Genomic DNA, 22,926 nt, shown 5'->3' with positions numbered 1-22,926 from the left:
ATTTTGTAAATGCATGGATCTTCTCATGAGTGATTAAAAAAAAAAATTTTGATCTCGTAATGTTTCATTAAAATGTCACCATTAATTAAATCTTCTGGTGAAAATGACAAACTTCTCTCTGGTGTCGTACGCAGGATGTCTCCAATCATTAAGTCTGTTAAAACCCTGCCCTACCACAATCAACTTCAAGCTCGCATTCACTGCACACACAATCTAATCAATTTCCTACAGATAAAAGGAAGCCTTCACCCTATTTTCCTTTATTTTTTTTGCTCAACCTATAAATAAAACCACTTGAACATTACTTTAGTGCACCATTAGAGTTGGCAAAATCTATGTATTCACTGTATGATGAGCTTTTTTCCTTTGTTTATTTACTTTGCATCTAAATTTGGCTTGGCTATCAAGCCCACAAGTTGACCGGCCCACCAGGAAACTCCCATATGGTCACTCCATCCATCCTGATGATCGCACCGGATTATGAGAGCAAAGCAACAAGGTCAGGAAGACGTGTTTCATATGAAAAACACAACACAGTAACACACAATGCAAAAGTGTATAAAAGAAAAGCAAATAACGGATAGAAGCAGCTGTGTAAAAGTAAAACAGCTTGATACGTAAGAGAGCGATTCGTAATCTCATTGGAGGGAAAACCTCAATGCAAGATGCTACTGATCAAAGTCCTTCCTGGGGAAACACCCACAACATTACCAAAGCCTTCAAACATGACACACTCACACATTGTTTCACACCACCAGCACTGCTTCTGGACTTAATAAACCCTCACCCTCATATTCAGAAACTGGTTTTGCTCATTAAAGCCATGTCGATTAGTCAAAGAAGCCGTAGTTACTCAATTATGCCTGTAACTGTGCACAGGACAGGACTGACAGCAGATTTAAAAGCATCTCTACTGAATATCACTGATCTAAAAGCTACAACAGCCCTGCAGCATTACATCATAGTTACAGGAATAGTGTTCAAAAGCATGCCACAATCTGCCAGATCAAGCCAAATCAAACAACACCTGAAATTGACAAGACACATAAAAGTATAACATTTTCAAAGTAAATGATTTATGCTCCAAAACATATGCAAAGTATACATAAAAGGACACAACATGTTTCCACCCAGCAAAGGCATTTGACTATAATTCAGAGCTTTTTTATTTTTGCCTTTAAAAGCACATAAAAAATGTGCTAAAATATACAACAAAGGTGTGAAACACAGCTGCGCTTTGTGCACATCAGTGCCTTTATAAAAACAGCACAGCCTCTTCATGCCTTACTGTTTATCCATGCTACAATGCTCTATGAATTTATGATTATTTATTCACAGAATGACGATACTTTTCTGAGTTTACCTTCTGTGCTGCCACATTTATAAAAAAAATTTAAGATAACATTAATATTAGTATTAGTGCCTGATTAAATATGAGGAAACGCTTCCAATGAAAATGCTGAGTTCATCGTTGCTTTTAAGATAAGCTAAACAAGTCAGTGAAATCAGCAACTAAAATGAAACCACAAGAGATCATATGACTATTAATATATCCTCTGACTGGCACAGAGTTGCAGTTTTGATTTTTTTTTTTTTTTTTTTTTTTTTTAGTTAGGCTTAAATTAACTTATTCCAGAACCAGAACCCAAATAGGGACTGTATTTTTCTAAAAAAAAAAAAAAAACATCCAAAAAAAATCAATGTGAGTTATTAATATGTAAAATTAAGTGCACAAGGTGATGAGTTTTCTCTTTTTTTTTACTTAACAAGCTACACTGAAGACATTTTTATTGTAGGTATGTCTTTTGTGTTTTTTTCCCCCTTTTCCCTACTCCTGAAAAGGGAGGTGTGCTTGTGGGTCGCCCCAAGAGCTCTGACACAGTTTGAATACTGCTTCTTTGAAAACATGAAACATGAGGCATTCGAGCTGTGGGGAAAATGACTGATCCATTTTAAGCTACTTTAAGTGACAACCAAGTCTTTTCCTTCAAAAGTTGTCAAACAAGTCAGTTAACATGTCTTTTTTGTAAGCGATACTGTTACTTTGAATTTTCTTTTCAATGTAATGTGTCCATTTTACAACAGGAAGAACTGGGTTATATAACAGGGCAGCTTTATTTAAATACACTCCATTCCCTTCAAACCTTACTCATTGAAACCTTACAAGACCATCGGTGTACTACAGAAATGGTTAATGGTTCGCTAGGTTTCTTGTGTGTGTGGTGACAAAGAAAGGCCTTGGTAACTTCACAACTTGTGCTAAATCTACAGGACGCTATTCAGAACTCAAATGAGCTCTTTCTGACTCACAAGGAACTGGTAAAAAATATTCTTATCTTATTCTTGTCCGTAAAGCTCAAACAGATGTATTTTCATCCTACAAAAAGAGTCACACCTTTGAGTTTGGTGGCCAGACTGCAATAAAACCATATAACATTAGTAGATAGTGAATAAATTGCTGGAGATCACCAAGCTCTATGCATTTTATTATGTTTGCGTCACTGATTTCCCAATAAATGGTAAACTTTCATTAACTATGTTTACATGCAACCAAATAACCAATTACTAATTGGACTGATGGCTCAGAATAAATAGCCTTAATGAAAACACTGCAACTGCAATTTGAATGAGCCCAATTCACATTAAATTTTGATCGGATTGGAAGGGGTAATGTAGACCAATCAACAGGAAAAAATAAGCACTTGAATCTTTTTTCTCAGTTAGATTTCAAAAATATGTGATGCATACGTTTTCAAATGTTTTACCAGTAACAAATGGCTTTGGCGTGACCGGTGTCTGAAGTATATATCTAAGCACGACAACAACACTGGCTGGCGACAACCTATGTCATTACCGGTGCAAGCACTGTATAAAAGTGTGCCGGGAGAACACGTCGTCCTCTTCTTCATCTTCACTGACAGTTTGTTTATGTTAGTGATAAGCTAAGCTAAGTGCAACTAGGAGTGCATGTTATCTCACCAGAGGCTTTGTTCTGATACTCGCAGTTTCACACAGCTTGCGAGAATAGTGATGCATTCGCAGCAGTGGTTTCCATTCTCACGTGATTCCGAGGTAATTTACTGCATGGGCAGGGCATGTTTAGTTCCCACGGGAGCTGAACATTTTCTGCCCATTGCCTATGATTCACAGTTGATGGGCAGAACACGGAAAGAACTTGTCTGATCCCCTATCAGTATTTGCTTATTTGCTTCTGTTTATACAGGAATTGTATAACAAGAATATCTGTCTGCAGTTGTTGGAAAGATGATTTATATCATAAAGCCACATTAGGGGCCTTTCACATATCGCGCCTAAAAATGCGTGCTAAAATGCTAAAAATGCACCTAAAAATTTCTCCTTCTTTCCAAAGCGCTCGGGCAGTTGCGCCCCTGAGGCGTCTGCCGTACATGTTGCTGCTCTTCAGCAAAGGATAAATGGATTTGCAGCACTAAAAATCGCTTGCAGTAGCTCTGCTACTAAATTTATTTCAAAATGGCAATCCATATACAGCTATGATCAGCTATTCCTTCATCTTGGGTGAGCTTTCAACGTTGTTTCGGGAAAGGATGAAGCTGATTGGTTAGTTCTTGTCACATGATCCGAGGTGCGCTTGCGGCATTCTGAAAAGTTGAGATGTTTTTAACTTGATGCGGTGCAGACGCACCTGGAAAAAATGAGTGCGACGCAACGCATGCTCGTCGCGACCGCATCGCTTCCATTATGAGCGTGCATACCGCGCGCCTACATTGGAAATAATGAACTTGAGCGCGCAAAAGATGCGATATGTGAACAGCCCTTTACGCTGTACAACAGGAGCCATTTCTGAAACCTTTATTTTCAGATTGTAGCCGTGGTTGGTGAATAACATCGATTTTAAGTACTCTATTGCTAGTTTTTTTGTGAATTCACTAACTAGCCTTCCTCCGCCGCACTAATTGGACTTGTCTTCTTTTACTGACTTGTTTTAGGGTTAGGACCTCTGTGAGCACCTCCCCTGCTGAAGTCAGAACCTATTGCTGTTGACCAATTGTGGTGAAGGTAGCTCAATCATTGGTACTGGATCCAGGCTAGATGATAGCCCTAAATCTTCAGCTTCATGCTTACTGAACCATGTAACCAAGTTGCTGAACTTCTGCGAGAGCAACCTAACCATCAAGACCCCAGTATAACGCTGCAACCTCAGGATCCGCGGGTTTGAGCATTTTTTGAGTGTAATGCTTGATGATGTGCTCCCTGATGTCCTGGCTGGGTGTTTACTTCGAGAAGCTGCCCCGGCTAGGACGCACTACTCATGTCTCCTGAAACTTGAGTCATCCTCTCGACCATCATGCACAATTTCTGAGCTAGAGCTCATCTCGCTGAGGCACTGAGTGGCTTCACACTCATTACTCCTCTCTGCCGTTCTATAGACGGTCAGGCCCACAAGACCTCCCTGTCACACTGCCCTTAAGATCGAACCAGTGAATCGCCCCTCCTTGTGGGCTTGAGCACACGGCGTTCCCCTGAGGTATGAATGAGATGAGTTTCTGTGGAAACCCTTCCTGAGAGCGAAATCAGGTAATTTGGCCACATAATGTCTCCCCTAGTTGCCCCAATTTAGTCAAGCCTAGAATTGCTCCCCTCACCTTGAAAGGGTTATCCTTGAGCATGCCGCTCCCAACTGAGCGTCTGAGGCCTCCTTTCATCAGATCATCCTCTCTTGGAGTCCCATAGAGCAGCAGCCTCTGGTTTTTAGGCCTCTCTCTGCTTCCCTATAATGTTGCTCTCTTTGTTGGTTGAGCTCAGCAGTGCTCTCCTCACCTTAGAGGATTACCTTTGAGTACGCCGATCCCAACTGAGCATCTAAGGTCTCCTCTCATCGGGTTATCCACTTCTTGGAGCTCCATTGAGCAGCTATTAGGCCCTTTCTGGCTCGGGCACTCCGTTTTCTGGAGCTCTATACAACAACCGCGTCAGGTAGCTAGGCTGCCTTCTGCCTCCTTGGAGAGCTGCTCTTCTGGTTGAGCTTAACAGAGCTCCCCTCTCAGATGGTGAATCCTCCACTTTTAGCGTTTAGTCTAAATTCAATTTATATATATATATATATATATATATATATATATATATATATATATATATATATATATATATTATAAGTGCAAACTCTAGTTCTCTGTGCACTTCTCTAAAATTCATATTCATGGTAGGTGTGGATTCCAAGCCTCTTGCACATCTTTCTAAAATACTTTTTGGTAAGGGTGATGCGATGCTGGCGTTGTCCTCTTTCTCTGAGTTGGCTCAGGCCCCACACTTCTTACCTGGGTCCCACTCTACTGACGTATCTTTTATGATACCTATATAGTTGAGCTTGGTAGTGTACCCCTTGTTCATGAGGGTTTTCTATGAGCACACCACTCCCGCCTGAGCGCATGTATTGCCCTCTCTTTAGAGTATCGAGGACCTGTAATATAGCCTCATTAGGTTGTTAGGCCACTCTTGCCTCCCTATTAGGCTCCTCCAAATGGTGAGGTGGTGGTGCTCCCCTTCCCCTGAAGTGTGCCTGTGAGCACTTTGTTCCCAAGTCAAAAGCTCTCTTCGAGAAATTAAAGTGTGCATGATTATCTGGAGCTCTGCTCTCGTGACTGCTGGACTCAGGTCAGGGAGGCTCACCTCAGCTAGAGGTTTCTTCTATATGATGCACCACTTTCAGGTCCACAGGCGCTGAGCTTGGTATCCTTCTACTCCTGAGTGGTCTCATTCACTTCCAGTCTCTGGCTCATCGTGACTATGTGACCTTTTAGTAATGGAATTTCTAAAATCCATATTTATGGTAAGTACACACCTTAGTTCTCTGTTCACTTCTCTAAAATCCATATTAACTGTAGGTGTGCATGCTTAACCTTTTGTGCTCTTTTTAAAAAACTCTTTATGGTACAGGTGACGTGATGCTAGCCCTGTCCCCTTTCTCTGAGTTGTCTCAGGCCCTGATATTTACCATGGGCCCCTCTCTTTGTGTGTATCCTTGTATACTAAGTTCCCAGAGTATCCTGTGATCCTCGGGCAGCTCATTCTAAGAGCAGAAGGTAGCACCCTGGGTGACATGCCAAGATATGGGTTCATGTCAGCCATTTTACTCTGCCGTATCCCCTTAAAGGAATGCTTTTATTCCGATTCTAAGCCTTGAGCTTTGCCCTGGGCTCAATCTTCTTCAAGCCAGCCCCTTACAGCTAAGTTCTTTGGTGCGTCCTAGGGGCAACTCCCTTGACTTGGTCGAAATTGGTACTTGTTGCTCACCATAGCATTGGCATGCACTTCCCTCAGCACCTCAGCATGGCAGTGTGGGTCCCTAAAGCAACCTCTAGAGGAAGCAGTTTGAAGTTCCCTCAGAAGGGAACGTCTTAGGTTTAGTATGTAGCCATGGTTCCCTGAGAAAGAAAACACTGCGTCCTCTAGTTTCCTCACCATGCTTTGAATGTAAACTTCAGGTGAAAAAGCACATGACAAGTTTTCCCGGTGCCCTTTTAGGTTGTGTTCGTGCCGGTAATGATGCCATAGGCTGTCACCGGCCAATGTTATTGTCATGTTAAGATGCTGGAAAACAAATAATGCACCTATATGAGAATATAATTGCATTCAGATTGATGAAAAATAGTGCATGTGCACAAATTTTAACTGGTCATTGCAAACTAATGTCACTGTGAAATTGCCCCTTTAAAACTCTCCAGACTTCCATTGAGAAGATCAAACAGGTTGATCATGCCACTGGTTGAGCCAATGTTGTTTTATCCAAAACAGTCGGGGCATTACAAAACAGACTGCAATTTGGCATCAATGAATTTACCAACTTTAATAAACAGTTTCTCTGCCAGAAATGTATTTTAAATAGGGAACCTTGATAGAAAGCAAAACCACATTTAATGAAAGCGATCTACTCTTGGCAAGACAGACGGACAGTCAGACAGACACACATTGGCGTGTGACTCATACACACATGATCACGCTTCTCCATTACTTACAGCCACCTGCGGTGTCAACCTAGTCCAGCACTATCCTACTGTTTTCCCTTCCACTACTGTGCCGACCTAGAGCCCAGTTGGAGCACACCTGCAACACATAATGACGACAGTCGATCGAGACCCTGCTTAATCGGGCTTGTTACATCACCATGAATGATGATCCCCTGAATGAGATAATGTTTCGAAAGCATTGCAGGTTGCGCCAATGGGCCAGGGATGCCTCATGCAACTGCATTCAGCACAAACTTCAGAACAGAATTTCTCACTCTCCAAATAAAATAATTGGCTGTACACTTGACTGTCCCTTGTGTATATGCATGCAAAACATCACAGATTATGTTTCACAGGGGTACTGATTTAGATGCAGGCCAGTAAATGCCTCTTCTAAACACATAAGCCTGGCCTGAAGCGACAAACACCCCCTAAAAGGCTAGCATGCAGGCTGTTTTAAAAACCTGAAAAACTCACAGGAAGTATGGCATAGAGATGCATCTCAGTTTATATTGCACACATTATATATTCACTTAGCTGTGTCAATGGTTTCCTTGAAACTGGTTTAGAATTAGATCATTACATATGACATTATGTTGCCTGTAAAGCCTGTCTGAAGAAACTTTATGAAAACGGCATCTGTGTATGACGTTCCATTTGGGCCAGAAACGAGTCAACTGCTTTGTTCTATACATTTGTCCATGTCTACACTCAATGAATAATTGTTCAGAAAAATTTGTAAATGTCGAAGTGCCTTCTTTTCTTATGTCTTCCTGTCCTTTTGTCCTTCGTGTCATCTCATTCTGTTGTTTATAAAAGGCTGTTTCCGAAAAAATAATGGCATTCTGTTTGTCGCAAAAAAGTTTTAGTGTGAACACCCTACTCACAGTATTTATGCTACAAAACAGCTTAACAGTGTATGAGTATGCAAATTGAGACCCATAGACAAACGTAATAAACTAAAGCATTCAATATTTCAACATTTTTGGGGCCAGATGAAACCTATGTAGTCTGTGTAGCTGCATTCACACATTCAGTGTTTGGAACTGACAACCACATTTAATAACAGATGGGACTTTTAAATTGTCCTGTTCATACTATACAGTATATGTGTGCTTCAAATACAACAGTAAAGGTACAGAAACTTAGCAAGGAAATCTGTAAAATAGCCATTATGGTAGGAGTAATCATGACGCATGCGCCTGCTGACGCATCATGTAAATGATGCATGTGCCTGCTGATGCATGTGCACGTTACATAAACAGTGGCACCATGCACATGCATTGTTTACATGATGTGGAAGCAAGCGCATGCGTTGTGATAATGTCTTCATAATGGCAGCACACCTCAGCAGATGAATAGGAGAAGAATTGTTGAATAAGTCATTATAATTGTTTTCTTTGTGCACAAAAAGTATTCCCATAGTTTCATAAAATTATGGTTGAACCCCTTTTGTCACTTGGATTCTTTTAATGATGTCCTTGCTACGTTTCTGGACGTATGAACATTACAGTTACGTTGCGGTCTACTGAGGGTCAGAGAGCTCTCGGATTTGATCAAAAGAAATTTCTTAATTTGTGCTCAGAAGATGAACAAAGGTCTTAAGCCCAAAACCCACTGCACGGTTTTAGCAATCCAATAGCAATTCAAAGTTCATGGCATGTCAAACTTTCATTGCATGACCTTATAAACTTGTCACATTTTTATTGTTTGGTCAGTAAATGTGGATCATAGCACCAAACACACTGTGCGATGATCATGCTGTATTGTAGACTATTGTATCTTTAGTTTCAAGACCGTGACAATGGCCGTCTTTGAACTTCTCTCACTGTACGACACAGGACCACCGATTAGGAGCCATGATCACAGAAATCGCCAAGATTGACTTAAGATGCCAATCTTTCGTCTGGGACAGCAGATAAATCGTGCAGTGTGTTTAGGGCTTTACGGATTTGGAACAACATGAGGGTGAATAATTAATGACAGAATTTTCCTCTGTGGGTAAACTATCCCTTTAAGTCAAGGATCTTTTTTTTTCTGGAGACAAGATAAATTAAGACTGTAACCATCTTCACAGCAAAATAAAAATAAAAAATGAAACAAATTAAAGCTGCGGTAGGTAACTTTTGATGCTCTAGCGGTTAATAAACAGAACTGCTTGCGTCTTGCGAAGAACATCATAGCCGGAACTACTTCTCTCTGTTTATGTCTATGAAGAATCACAAAGGTACTGGGTTACTCCGCCGCGGTACCCCCCGAAGCAATCTAAAATAGTCTGAATATAAACTCTTATTATAGGTGCACCCTAGTGATTCAGGACAAGCTAAAAACACGGTTTGGAAAATGGATTAATGGTGTACTCGCTCATTATATACATTTTTCTACATTTTGAACACAAACAAAGTTACGGACCGCAGCTCTGATTGGTTATTTCTTACCGGGAGCGGATGTATTTCTGCAAATAGCAATAGGACCACTGGGAGGAGCCAGAGGAATTTGATTTTTTCACAGATTATCCGTCTCATATTCTACTGTCAGGACATAATGACAGGTTTAACAAATATGTAAAAAACATATTTTTTACAAAAGTTACCTACTGCAGCTTTAATTGCGTGAGCTATTCTATGAAATAATAATTAACAGTTTATTTTATTTTATTTGTAGTAGCTAATTAACGAAGCAGCAGTGTTTTATTTAATTATTATTTTCGAATTATTAATTGTTATTTTAACTCAGAGTTTGAAAAAGCACACACACGAGTTGTGCTCAGAGCAAACTGGAAGGCCATTTGGTCTTTGAACACAATGCATATCTTTAACACAGATAATCAGAAATCATCTGACAAGAATCACTAGTTGGAGGCGGGGCATCGATAACCGTTGAACTGACGTCATCACATTACCGAGGACAGTGTAGGAAATAAAGTGAATGGCTATTAGCCTACTTAAGTATGCATAAAGAACACACAATCACTATGTAACGCTCTATATGGATATTATGGACAGTCATATCAGACCCGCAAAGGCAGAAAGAGGTTAGTAATATAACTGGATACAGCGATGAAGCATATATCAAGTAAACTGGACCGCATATGGCTATGTGTAGGCAGAAGTCATAAACACGGAACAGCACGCGCGCCTCCGCGACACGCCAACGTCTCGTGATTTAAAAAACACTCCTCTAACGTAAACTTCAAGTTAGGGTATTTAAACATCACACACCCTTAAAACCATCCACAGTTGAAATAGACAAGCATATTTCAATGAGACAGTCAGAAACGTGTAGCCTATATATTCTTTAAAACTGTAGGGTGCGTTATAATATCACATAGATGCATCGATTTGAGCTCACGACTCGCCGGCGTATATTAACCTACACAGCAAAAACAGAAAATTAGACGTTACAAAATGACCACCTACCCTTTTACGATTCAGGAAAAACGTTAACAGCGGAAATCTCCAGATCCCTGTAAAATACCAATGGTTGTATAGCCTGTGTTTATTTCATTTCGGCCAACGTGCGCAAATGAATAAACAGCTGCAGATGTCAAAGTCTCTCTGTCTTGAAGCTGTCGGTGATAAAAATCCAATGCTAAGACATTGTAGAGCAGTGGATATGATTGTTCCCACGCAGCAGCGAGTACATTCCCACGCACGCACGCACGCGCGACACACGGAGAGCAGCGATCAGCTCTGGTAAGTTTAGTTTTGGTCTGCCGGTAATTCAGTTTCATAGACCTGGAGCCCCGCCTGCGTCGACCGAGACTCACACACACACTGGGAGGAGCAGAGTACAGTGTGTGTATGTTCAACCATGACTAAGCAGGGAAGTCTAAAGCAGGGTCTGTTGAAGACCCACACACCGAGTGTGTGTTATGAATTTCTCTCAGCTGTTATTACAGTCGTGAGATATTGTTGGGGACTAGTTGTTTAGTTACTGTATGGGTTTAATGTCAACATACAGCCTGCTGTGTTGACTGCACTCCTTTAGATAAGGAGATGTGCATGAGCGCATGATCAGAACTTCAGACCTCATGACACACTTGTGAAATTACACACAGTATCCTTTCTTTCTTTCTACAGGCTATTTTATTTATTTGTATAAACTATTACTATACTAATATGATACTATTTTAGCTATTTTTCATTATATAAACTTAAAAGTAAAAACACATTGATAAATTTAGTAACACTATTAGTCTGTTACTCTGAGATGCTTTATGGTTAATTCTGATGTTGAACGTTTGACCCTTTAAAGAGAGAGTGATTGAACATTTGCATACTGCCTGTGTTGGGAAGGTTACTTTGGAAATGTGATAGGTTACAGATTACAAGTTACCCTATTTAAAATGTAATAATAACTAGTGTAATTATTTCACTTACTTTATTAAAAGAAAAAAATCAAATGTAACCCCCTTTGTAATCATTAACATTTTCATAACTGTAATTTAATACAATTTAATTTAACTGATTACAATTATTTTGCCATTTGATTACTTAATTTAGTCACATGTAACTAGTTACTTCTCAACATTGTGTACTGCTTCATGTACATTTTTTTAGCTTTCATTTAATATTACAAAATAGCCTTTTCTCCCCTGAGACAGGCCTGTACTGTTTCTTTCAGGCACCCATCCAGACTCATTTACAAGTCTATTGTTTCTGCAGTGTATTGGCATGTTACACACCTCATTTCACTAGGAGTTTCACAAATTACTTGCAGTACTGTGAAAGTAAATGTAACAACTTTGACAGCCCTAACTACCAACTTTGAAACTTGCTCAGAAATATAAAATTGGAAAAGAATATATATATATATATATAAGTATGGGCTGGATTTAAAGAGATGTAGAAATATGAAGCTACATGCACTAGCCACAAATTATCTTCACTGAATGTTTTAGTAAATTATTAATCAGGGGAGTATTACTAAAATACACAGATTCACCCTGGTTACCATTAATGTCAAATATTCAAGTACTGAAACACGAAACCATAACAAGTCCATGATCAAGTTCCCTTGATGTGTCCATTTGGAAAAGATCCATTCTGATGCCAGTTCCACCTCGGTTCTCAAACAGAAAAATGAGGCAGAGATGGCATTAACTGTGGACAACAGGTTCCTCCTCAAGTACAGAGTTCAAACTCAAGACAAAGAGACTGCATTGACATGCATAGCATTCCATTTTCTCATTCGACATTGTTCAGATTCTTCCCATATTTGCCTTCGGGGACTTTCCAGGGTGGCTGCAAGGCTTGTGTGTTCAGTTATTCACATGGCCTGTGACCTGATTGTCTGTCCACATAAAATCAAGAAGAATATGATTGTAAAGTACATTTCAAATTTGCATCTTGATATGATTAGTGGCTACTTCAACTTTGCTTAGGGTTCAGTTCATTTCTAATTCTGTACAGGAGTGATTTTCATCAATTTATTCAGAAAACAAAATCAGGTTTTGTTGCACATTAGTGCTTTTGGAGTGTGTAATACCAAATTACAACAGTAGGACTAAATAATTGTAAGCCATTAGTTGTTTTCTTTATGGTGTACAAATGGAAAGGTTTAGTTGCTGAAAGGCTCTGGATTCAAACAGTGATGACAAGTGCAGATTCCAGGTAGGTTTCTCAGGAAATTGCAGTTTGGCATGATTTTCTGTTCTGCTCCTGGACGAGGAAGATGCTCTCATGATGACTTTGTCATTTTTCTGCCAGACTGTGCCTTTATTCTATACCACAGGGTATGTGGCTATAGCCATTTTCTCACAAACATCTATGATTTGGCTTTAGATGACTTGCATATCATTTTTTTTTCTCTTTTAAACTTGGTAGTGTAAATCACTTTCCTTTTTTGAATGGAAAAGCGTAGCTTGGACATTCAGCTAAAAATCTCCTTTTGTGTTTTAGGGTGAATGATGACAGAGTTTTCTTATTTGGACTAAACTAAATCTTCCTGAACAAAAATAACAGAGACAGAACCAGAATCCATGAGCCCACAACACTCATTGTGATGTAGGAGGCCCATGGGGAACATCTGATTGCTCTACCATGGGCCAGTAGTAACAAATAGATTCTGAAATACTCCTGTGTGTCACAGAAGAGGCAGAGGGAAGGCTGGGCCCAGGGCATGGCCTCCGATTAGACTGCAGGAGTGAAGCTGGGAGAGCACTCAAGCTCTGCTGAAACCCCATCAATCAGTCCCAGATAAAAGACCTGAGCGCAAGACCTGTGTTCAACAGAGAACCAGAGAGTCAGACGAGCCATAAAGGATTTCCTCTGGTGTTAACCATCCAGAAAATTGCAGGAGCAAATCTCAGTTCTGAAGTGTTCAAAAAGGTTACGGTTGTTCCTGGGTTACCAAGGGCAGAAAGAAAGGAGGTATGGAGAGGGACAACTCGATATTCTTTAGACATCCACACAATACTACAGGGAGTGAAAAAAGGGCAGATGTGTTTGAGAAAAGCAGACTGGCAGTGTCTGGCAGACTTTTTTATTAGTAAAACACAAAATAAAAAGCACAAAACATGAACTCCCTTTTCTCATTTTCCCTCTTCTTTTTGACAAGCACATCATAATAATCAATTATTAGTCTCGATTTAATCAACATAATTGAGACTGCAAATCTTGACTTAAATACAAAAATCACCATCAGGACTCCGGCTCATTATTAAAAATGTTTATATTTTGACAGTCTGATGTCAGTTTGCATGCTAATTCTGTTATAACATTGACCACGCAAACCAATCTTGACAATCTGTATCTGGTCACTGTAAGTGTAAGAAGAAAAATAATAAGTAGTTTATTTCAGGACACTGGGAGTCTTGCTTTTCTTCATCAGACAGCCCTGCAGTCCCTCAGAAACTCTGCTGATGCAACATCCTCTGGTCAGCCTTCAGTCACGTTACTTCCCTCACACCACTGGCAGAAAAACATGTCATTATGGTAAAGCTGCAATCAAACACAATAACCAAACAGCCGTTTGTCTAACCAAACCTCAAAATCTTTTTCATTTTTTGAATATGAACTCATCATGAATGTTATGGCCAGCAAATGTGTATTTTGTTTCTTTAAAAACAAGCAGCTCACTCCAAAGATGATGTCATTATTTATTCACCCTATTCATTTAGTGGAAACCAATGTTTTTTTTTTTTTTAGCTGTTTTTGCCCATGGAGCACAAATCATTTTGCCATGGACCACTGACTTTCACTGTGAACAAAATCACTGAGACATTGTTTGTTTCCAAAAATATCTACGCAAAAGAAAAACGTACACAGGATTTGGACACTATGAGGGTATAATGACATTAGCCTCATCTTAGCCTCTTGGTATAAAAAAAAAAATCTGCACATGCGTTGCACTGTGCTATTTGAACAACAGGTTAAAGATGGAGGTGGGGGAAATTTGTCAGTTAAACAGACCTCCTCTTTCTTCGGTGAGATAAGAAGAGGATCGGTAAAGCCTAGACTGCTCTGTCTTCCGGCTTAATTGCAGATGTCTTATAGCAGAGCTTCAGACTGCGGTCAAGGAGGCTGTTATCAGAAGCATAACACAGCATGGCCAGAAAGAGAGGCCTTTTTGTGTCAAGGCACATTCTGTGGTCAATCAATACAGTGTGTAAATAATCTTCTACAGCAGCATGTTAGAAGTGTCCAGGAGTAGGAAAACACATTTGTTCAGCTCAGAAATAAAACAATTTGTCAATATTGATTCAGCTTTATCATGTTCCAACCCACATGATGTACATTTTATGAAGAGCATAAAACACTTTAAAAGTAATACAAAAATAGACTGTATCTCAAAAATCAGGAGTGTTTTTGAAGTGTTTCCAGGAAAAAAAGTGAACCTTTCATGGAACAGTTCTTATGCCTGTCATGCAACTCTAGATGGCACAGTCTGATGGGTTATTAATGAAAATTGATGATATTCACAGTGCTAAGCTACTTGACACAAGCTGATTGGTTCATGTCGCATACACAGCAAATGAGCTTACTGCTATACATTCAAAGACTGGTTAGTATTTACTAGCAGTTCACAGCATGCTTTTAGAGTTTCTCTGAAAACTTCCACCTCCCCAGCTCCACCTGTATATATCTGCTACGGGTTGTTTTCTAAGCTATTTGTGCAGCAGTAGTAAGTCTTAAATACTCACAGCACTGTATGGGCACATTTTTTTTCAGTAGCAAGTTCCTGTACTTGCTATGCAGCAGCAACATAGCAGATCTATGCCGCCAAATCGATATAGACCAAATAAATTAATGTTGTCATATCCATTAACGAGCTAAAATTTTCTGAGAGCTGTCATGATAGAAATTTTTCCTTAGTAAAGAACATTTTATTTAAGGAACCTTTTTTTTTTTACAATGATGAAACTTTTGTCATATAGAAATTTTCCATGAATATTAAAAACCATCCGGTTTACTGTAGCTCTCTTTTTCCATCAAACTAGCACATTGTGTTTAGTTATGACATGAAATAAACAGTGATGTTTGTTTTGCAATGTGAAACTAAGCACAATACATAAAGGCACCATTTATGAATCTTAATGTGATTTCTGAGCTAAAATGGTTTGAAGTTTGGTCTGTTTCTCACATAATGTTATCGAATGGTTTCAGAAGTCAGAACATTGAGAGCAAATCAGAATCCACGTGACTTTAATGAGCTTGCACATTTAAAGTGGCAGATGAAATAACTGTAGCATGAACTTATATATCTATAAATTATGTATAATAAACAGAATGTTACTGTGCTTTGGTGTAGTCACTAGTTAATGTTCTCTCTATAGCTATAATTCCTGGTGTGAACAGGCCTATTTTGGAAATGTATAGAAGAATGAGGCTTCACTTTTAAAAATATCCCCACAGGGATATAAAAATTTCCATCTGAGGAAATAATAACAAAATTTACATTTCTGAATGAATGGTGAACTGTTTAAAGAATTAAAACAGACATCATAAGATAAGGAATGCCGTTTTTCTCCTTTCTGGTCATGTTCACCTCATATCTCTGCACATAATGTTTGACCCCACATTCTTAAAATAGCTTTTATCCCCTTTCCATTATGAGCCCCCCCGCAGATGAATGAATAAACATGCGTGTGTCTTCCAGCTGTTTGGCTTTCAGAGCGCTACCACATGAGCTGCGAAACCCACCCTCAGAGTATCCTGAGTAATCCCGCCTTCTCCCTACCGCAGAGTCCCCTGCCCAACAGCTGACACCTTCCCACACAACACCACCAGGGTCCCTTTAAACATTAATGAGATTTAAATTACGACAGGTTTAATTAAAGAAATTGAGTTTGACTGGGGAGAGATATTTCCCTGGAGGGACCTTTCATCCCTCTTCCTTAACAGGCTTTCAGTGAAAAGCATTTGCCAAGTACAGTTATCCCACAATGCCAGGTGGTGAGAGCGAGAAAGAATAAACACTATCTTTTGGCATGATGACCTGGAATAAAGTGGGAATATTATGGCAGTGTACACTATCAATACAGATCCTAATTTTGTCTGCTTTTTATTACAGCTTAAAAAATACAGCAGCAATAAAGAGGCTGGGAGCATAACTGAAGAAAACTGCTGTGTTCTAATCTTGAAAGCCACAGAAATTTCACACCTACTCCATCAGTGTGGAGAGCAGATCCTTTATCAGTATGAGCCTTTGGAAACCACACCAGGCTCTTATAAGACTGAAGTGTGCAATTATTGTGTCACAAGTAGCTCTAAATGGATTTGCAAAAGTAATGATTGTTCCAAACAGGTTTCCCAAAAGCTTCTAAAGGAAGGAAGCAAAGGTTTGGTGTATTTTTCCATATTTTTTTTCTCTTCAATACAGTATTTGTATTCAGTGTTTGAAATAATAGGAATACACTGCCTGACACAAACGTTTGCCGTTTTGATTTTAAAAGTTAATAGTTAAGATTTTAGGATTTAATATGTATATATTTTTGCTGTGATTAATATGTTACTGGAAAGCTGTATGTTTTGAAACAATTCATTTAACCCTAACTGAACTGTGGAGCTTTTCATTTCTTAAAAAAAAAAATGTTGGAAGACCTACACATGGATGACAATGTCAGGATTCACTGTACCCAAATTGTGAAATAATGGTTCAGTGAACATGAGGAACCATTTTTATGTATGAACTAGCCACCACAGAGTCCTGGCCTTAACCTCAATGAAAGGTTTTAGAATGTGAAGGAGTCGAATTAACGCAGTGCTACATTTCCTACAAGTGCCTGTACTTCAACATCCGTATATTTATCGCTGTTCATCATACTTGCGAAAATAAGTTGACACAATATTAACAGTATGTTTACACTGTGTTTTAAATCATGGCGGGTGAGGGCGTTTTCCAAGGCGTCTGGCCAGTCAGTGTCTACTTCCGTCTTCTTACGTCAGTGTCTAGTTACGTCATGGTTAGTCCTTGTTGAGGTTAAAATGGCATGTTCAGATTTGTGACTACTTTTTCTGTAATATTACAAAATTAAACACTGCTTTTTAGTTTCAAAAGTTGTAAAGATGCTTTTCCCAGAACAAATTTAAAATGTATTTGCTGGCTATGACATTTTCAGTTTTATATATATATAGTATGCATTCTGCTTTCTACTTTTCTAATTGTGATTCAGCAGGCCGAGTTACTGTTTACTGTTAATTTGGTAAGAGGCGCCAATGGAAAGCATTCTAAGCACAATTTTGAATAATTTGTAGAGAAGCAAAATCACCCAATCGACGTAAAAAAAAAAATCCTATTACAATCATGGTAAGGGGTTGGATTGTACTTTTTTGTATGACCGACCCAACTTGGATTTCACCATCTTATAGAAATTAGGGCAACTTGGCCAGGTGGTCATGTGCCATCTGTCTAAAGTCAGCAAGTTGCAAAAGTATTAAAGATATTTAATAAAAAAATTGAAATCATTTTTGCAGCATAGCTAAAATCTGACAATACTGAACAAATTTCTTCTGCTGCATTGTTTATGTCCCCATTTCCCTTGTGAAGTAACAGAGACGCTCAACCAAGAAGAAGATATATTAGACAGAGTATTATTTCAGGAGTCTGTGACACAGAAAACACTGCATCTTTTGAACTTTTTCAATAAGAAATGAGCTTTTGGAAAGGGAACGCAAAACAAAATGTGATGAGTTAGAGAGCGAAACATGAGTAAGACGGCGAGCAGGTGGCAGAGGGAGAGACAGAAGGAGAGGGAACACTGTATGAAGGAGAAGTGCCAAAGAAACTATGGAGGCTCTGATTAGTAACGCCTGGATCCACATGTCAGCTGACAAAGATATCAGGTTAAATTTAGCAGAGGTTCTCTGAGGCAAACAGAGTATGCCAGAGAAAACAACACTCCCACCGTCTCCATTATCCGACCTCATATTTCAGCCTGAATTCGTTTGAACTTATTTAGCCAGAGACTGGAGTAGCTTTCCTACACTGCTTAACATTAAAAACCATTTACATTTGACAAAAAAAGGAAGATTTGGCCCAAAGGAAATAACGTCCGCTGGATGCACATATCTTCCTTTATAAGCAGGATGTCAAGTCTTTTGTTTCACCGAGGCTCAGCAGAAGCTTTTTTCACTCTCATCCATTTATTTTCCCTTTATTAAATTGCAGCTCACAAGACATTTGTACATTCCCTGTCCACTGTCAGTAGTAAATGTTTTCCCTTAAAGGCATAAAAATGTCAATTCTGTCATCATTTACTCATCCTCGTGTCATTCCAAGCCTGTATATCATTCTTTCTTCCACTGAATAATGAATTATTTTCAATGCAGTTAGTCCCTATGAGGCACAAAGACTTTCAAACTTTAAAAAGGTGCATATGACTCATGTGCTACTCATTTGATAGCTTTCTGTAATTAAAAGCCCAAAAAATTAGATTCACCAATAATCTTCCCCTCCAGTGAGCTGTTAACCGAGTCAGTGAGACGAGATGAAACAGATCATACAGATTTGTGAATTAATCATTAACTAACAAATTCATTGAAAAGTTCTGACTCAAAAGAACAATTCATTACTGATTTAGAGAAAATTTTGGCAGAGAAAATTTATAAGAGACATGCCACTTCCTCAATCCTCAATACAACTATATAGGGAAAACCCATAATGGCAAAGATGGCGGTTGTATGCACATGTCCCGCCCCTCTCGCTGGAAAAGCCAATCATCTGCTTTCAACACTCAAGCCGGGAAACATTTAAACCTATCGTCTGGTTCCACTGACGTATGCGCACAGTTGACGAGCACAGTTTTCAGCGATTTTTAAAATTTTTTACTGATGTTTCTGTATATGCAGTTTTTATGTCCCGGCGACCAGTGAAAGTGCAGTTCAGATTCTCTGCCCATTCATTTAGATAGGAGCTGGTCTTGTTAGTCTGAAATAGCTGCCCGGAGGCGTTGCCAAGATGGCGGCGGAGTGGCACGACTTGCCTAAAAGGACTTTGACTTTGGTCATGAATGATTTAAGCAGAGGTTAGATTTGCTTAAACTTCTCGTGTTTTATTTCACAGAGCTAATAGTTTTGGGTGACCTACATCTTGGCCGGCTGCAGGATGGCACACAGAACAACGAGGCAGATACGAATGCAAGCCATGCATGATTTAGAAGTAACACTAAAAATGATTTCCCGCTGCCCCCCTGTGAACACTGTGCTACACAGATGCTGCTGTGAAACTGGAGAGGGGAAGATCTGCCTGTTTAAATATTAACTAGGAAATCTGCATATAATTACCACATGAATGTCACATAAACAGACACCTGCAAGTTCAAGTTTTCCTTTCCTAATAATATATACAAAGAAATTAAAGATTATCTGAACAGCTTCTTTTTTTATTGAACTATTCATTAAAGTTTGGTAGACCCTATTTTTAATTACATACAATTCAATAAAAACAACAAAAACTTTCTTAGATTTGCCTACTAGAATGAAAATTTGGGGTGTAATAATCGGTAAAAGTAGGCTATTTATTTTATTGCTAATATTTTTCTTCGTCAAGGATGCACATTTTATAAAGTTTATAAAGATATTCAGCTGAAGATTCACTTCCCACATTTGTTCGTAGGGCATTTCCCACTTATCATATAAACCATCCACATTTATTCTTGTGAATCAAAGCTGAATTTTCAGATTCATGTTTGCTGCAGTCCTCAGGGTCAAAGAATCCTTCAGAAATCATTCTAATATGTTGAAAAAATACTTATCCTCTATGTTGAAAATAGTTCTTTCAATAAATAAGTAAATATAGTAAAATAATAAAATAATTTAGAATAGTGTATGTGCTAACTGAACTTTTATTGGTCCTTTACTTTTGGCATATTTAACAATTTATAGATGCCTGTACAGTCTTGACAACCCTACAACCCATGCTTTCCTAAACCTTCAGTGCTAAGAGTTTTACAGCCTTGCGAGTGCTGGAATTTCCTTCAGGAAATGCAAATCTGGATTTCCCTTCGCTGCCGTAAAAACCCTTTGCTGTTGTAGGATAGTATCATCTTGCAAATAAATCTCACTGCTTCAGTTCGTACTGAAAATAAATGGACAAGTGGATGGACTCCACTTGAAATGCTATCCATTCAATAAATATCTTTTCCCGTACATTTAATCTGCACTTACTGGATTTCCTTCTGTTTGTGCAGATCAGCAGCAGCAGTGCACTCTAGTTTAGAAACTCAAGCCTATTTAGAGCAGTGTAAAAAGACAGGAAAATAAGTCTTTCTACCTGCTTCTTAAAATGACGGCTCAGTGTGGAGGGGCTGATGACTCATACTGCAGTAATAAGCAGCGAGTTTCATTGAAGCGTGACGGTGGAGAGCATCCATCTGCGTGTTACAGGCATGTCCTGCTGCCGTCGCTGATGAGCTGGGGCTGAGCTGTCCATGCCAGTCATCTCATCACTTGGTGATGATGGAAGTCTTTGCCAGATCACCTCATGACATGTCCGCGAGACCACAGCCAAAGCATCCCAACAATGGGTTCAGCCAAAGCACCGAATACATAACAACTATCGTTAAAGCATCCCTGTAAGGCCACTTTGCATCTCTGGCCCCTGCTTTGGCTCATCAGACAGACGTGATCATGATGCCAACTAGCCCTCGGAGCACAGACGCTTTGATCAGCAGACAACAAGCATCCCAGTGCAACACTTCAGCACATACTGAGATACTGTTACACATATGCTCGTCATTGTTCTCGAAATAGATCAATGTGCAATATGCTACATCATAACTTTTGGCATCAGTGACACGCTCTTGAAAAGCTATGCATCATTCTCACATGCAGTGCTGTTCAAAAGTTTGGGGTCAGTCAGGTTGTTGATGTTGTTTTAAGAATTGAATACTTCTATCCAGAAATGATAGTTGAGCAAAACAATTTAATAATAATTCTTAAAAAATAAGTTCAGTTACACTTTATTTTAAGTTGTATTTATACATTTAAGTACAGAGTATTATTAAACTACATGTTTTATATGGTAAGGCTTTGGCTTAGGGTTAATTGCATTTAACTATGTGCCATTTATTGTTATTAAAATAGTAAGAACATGTCATGTGTAACAAGGACACCTTAAAATAAAGTTATTTTGAACATTTAAAAATACAGTCAAAACTGTTTAAAATAGTTGGTTTGTCTTTTTTATTAAAATAGATATACGTTTTTTCTGTGATAGTCATTTAATTCATTTTTAGCATCACATTTACTAGTCAATTAAACATTAAATGTGTTAAATTAATCCATTCATGCAGATTATTCAACACAAAATGTTTATTAGAAAACTCTAAACTGTAACATATCGGTGATTTGCTGCTTGAGAAACTTTTTATTATTAGCACAGTTGCAAATGATGGCACTGCTTAATGGAGTGTGGAAAGGCAATACAGTGTCTTTTTTTCTGTCAATACAGAAGATCTTTTTCAATTGCTGCCTTGCAGAACCTTCAGTATACTTTCTTTTTTTTTAGAACTTTTGCTTTGTTGAAAGAACAGTTGTCTTGAAAGAAGAAAGCAAACTGGATTTAAGCAACACAAACTGTGTGGAAGGTCCAGATTCACAACAAGATAATTAGTATATAAGATCACATGATCAGAGACCCTGGGCATCTTTCTTCTAGTGTTTCAGAAAAGTCTCTTTAACATATTTCTTTTAATGTCATCTACTTATAACTGTGTCTTTAATTGCTTGGCATCTTTAAGGATTATTTCACATGTGCAGTTGCAATAACTCTTTATGGTTTGTTTAAAAAGCATGAAAAATGTTTTTTTTTTTCTTTTCTTTACAGAATTGTTCTTAAAACACAGTATCCAGAAAAAGGGACGTTTCTTTTTTGGTGAGTTTATATGGGAAGTGAGAAGTGGCCTACATGATGACACTGACAGCTAGAAAGCACAGATGAATGCATGCTTGGTGAAGAAAAATGTCAACACTAAAATAAATACTATTCAAAAACATAAACGTCACTGACTCCTAACTGAGCTAAAAACATTATGCAGATTCATTATAAAGAGTGCAAATCACAATCCTGTATGAGATCCTGGAGGTGCAGCTTCTGGCAGATTGCCACAGCACCATAAAAATGAGCCATGAGCGTATTTCACCTTGGAATTTTTATAGCATTCTTGAATTACTTAAACATATTGATTTACACACTGGCAGCTAACAGTGTGCCGCTTTCTATTTCTGCAGTCATTACGCACCAGAGCAGCAATTTGTGAGCATGCAGATCTCAGTGACTTTCAGACCTGTGACCTGCTGGGAGACTTACCTAACCACACAAGCAGGCAACCCTAGTGCACACACTCAAACACATACATCAGCCTTACGTGCAGGTTGTGACCACTAATTAGACTCTGATGAATTGACTTAGGATATCACATCAACCAAGGAGGTTCTCCTGCTTATGCAATGGTCACGTTGTCAGCAATGACAAGTTAAAGCTTTCATTTATGTTT

The 22,926-nt window shown here is 38.8% G+C and overlaps 1 protein-coding gene across 3 annotated transcripts in view; it reads right to left on the bottom strand.

Moving 5' to 3' along the window:
- Window positions 1-10,757, bottom strand: part of LOC113095413 (inactive rhomboid protein 1) — a 52,590-nt gene extending 41,833 nt beyond the window's left edge. Inside the window, exon 1 of one of the 3 annotated variants that reach the window (XM_026260932.1) lies at window positions 10,406-10,757. The gene's annotated coding sequence lies outside the window, so the exon portion shown is untranslated. Of the gene's footprint in view, window positions 1-6,995; window positions 7,157-10,405 lie in introns of those variants that run through there. The other 2 variants (XM_026260935.1, XM_026260933.1) reach the window with 2 other exon arrangements.
- Window positions 10,758-22,926: the final 12,169 nt, after the last annotated feature.

Source organism: Carassius auratus, unplaced genomic scaffold, assembly GCF_003368295.1.
Source record: "Carassius auratus strain Wakin unplaced genomic scaffold, ASM336829v1 scaf_tig00215721, whole genome shotgun sequence".
In the NCBI taxonomy this organism is placed as follows: domain Eukaryota; kingdom Metazoa; phylum Chordata; class Actinopteri; order Cypriniformes; family Cyprinidae; genus Carassius; species Carassius auratus.
Note: the sequence above shows the minus strand (reverse complement) of the source record. Positions and strands in the feature narration are given on the sequence as shown.